A 2,065-nucleotide genomic window follows, 5' to 3' on the forward strand; every position below is an offset into this window, starting at 1 on the left:
TGAGTAGTTACCAGCGAATGGACCCCACGGCCCAACATGGTGTGACTCAGTTCTCTTATTTGACTCCGGCCGAGTTCAGGAGAAGCCACTTGGGGCTCAGAGGGCTGAGGCTGCCGACCGATGCCAACACTGCGCCGATTCTGCCTACCGAGAATCTGCCTAAGGATTTTGATTGGAGAGAGCATGGAGCTGTTACTGAAGTCAAAAATTGAATATTCTGGTTGATCTTTTGGTAATTAGCAAAACAAAAGTTGATTGTTTGGATTTTATTAGCGAATAATCCCTTTTACCCAGAATTTATATGAATTAGCTTTGTTTAGTACCATTAAGGTAATTTTGACTGGGATCCATCGATGACTTGCCAGAAGTTTTTGACAAGGTTAGGAACACCAGTGAAGGCTTTTTCAAGAGTTTTCTCAAGATGTTCGACAATTTGGGTACATACGGCTACAAGGACTTGCTATATATGGAGATTGGGGATCTATACGCTGACCAAGATGGTTTACTCCCGGTTGTGACCTTGACCGGCATCATTGATGAGTATACTGAGGCCACCTCCCTCCATCGTCTCTTAGCGGATCCGGGAGAACGGCGGAGCCAGATCGTTCTCAAATCGACACTTTGCCCTCTAAACTCCGCAAAATCCTCTCTTACTCAACTCCCCAAGGTTTGATTATGTTTCTTTTTGAAATTTTTGCTCAAATTTGCTTGCTTGACCTAGTTTCCATATGAAATTGGTGTTGTGAAATTTCAGTTCCTGATGACTTAGATCGAAACCCAGATTGGTGTTGTTAATAGGGTTTTTGAATTAATTAGTCTTGTGTTGAATTGATACTATTGTAATGTATGATCTTTCTGTTTGGGTTGAATGAAATCTTTAACCTGACATTGGATTCAAATGTGCTAAGGATTTGTGGAAGCGAAAATTGAAAGGAGGACAATAGTTTATGCTCTGATCGGGTTTCACAGCGAAGTTGTATGCGAGAGAGAGGTTGGGTTTAAGAATGGGGTTTTTCGGGGTATATTGGACAATTTGCTAGTTACATGGCATGCAAACTGCTGAGCTGGTGTACCTTTGAGTGCCACATCAGCAACTGAACGGTCTGATTTGACGGAATGTTAACGGTGAGGACGGATCGGACGGAAATTGTAACTTTACACTACGCCAATATTTGAATCAGACAACATGCATCAGACAACTGCACACATTTTATCTGTAGTCTGAAAAATTCAGACGACAGCAAGAATTATTCTATCGTGTATGATTCAATCATACAACAGTTATTGTAAAATAGGTGTGATGTTGTTCGCATTTTTTAAACGGACAACAGATTTTCAGATTGCTGTTGTCCAAATAGCTAGTTTCAGACAACATAATAATTGTTGATGTTGTTTCATTATTATTCAGACAATGGTTGAAATTTGATGTCGTCTGAATAAATCTATTCAGACAACTCTTTTTACATTTCTATTGTGCAATGTATTATCAAACAATCACTATATTTTGATGTTGTCTGACTCATTCGGTTTAGACAACAGTCGTTTATTGCTGCTTTATTCTGTTGTGCAAAATACCTTTAAACAAATGGATTTAGACAACAATTATTTGTTGTTTCTATAGTCTGTTGTGCAACTCTTTTTCAGACAATGGATATGAATTTATGTTGTGTGAGTTTTCATACTTAACCAAAACTCAAATTTTTCACTCAATCCCTCCATGACTAACAAAACTTTCATTTTGCCCGCCCTTTTTTTGACCAAAAATTAAATTTCCCCCTTTTCATAGAAAACCTTTTCACACTCTCTTACCAATGTTCTAAAACATTTTTCATCAAAAAAAAGTTCTAAAACTGTGAACTCGACTCAAACCCAGTCCTCTGACCTCTCTCTCAGTCCCCAAGGACCTCTCTCTTTCCACGAACACCAAAGCCACTGCTGCCTCTCTCTCTTCCGCTCACTCTCGCTCTGCTCTTCTTCGATTTCATGAAGGAGGAGCTCAGGTTCCACTCCGCTCTAGTCTACGCCCCTCTGCCTTCTTCGATGCAGGTATTTCTCAATCTCTGGA

Source organism: Rosa rugosa, chromosome 5 (assembly GCF_958449725.1).
Source record: "Rosa rugosa chromosome 5, drRosRugo1.1, whole genome shotgun sequence".
Classification (NCBI taxonomy): domain Eukaryota; kingdom Viridiplantae; phylum Streptophyta; class Magnoliopsida; order Rosales; family Rosaceae; genus Rosa; species Rosa rugosa.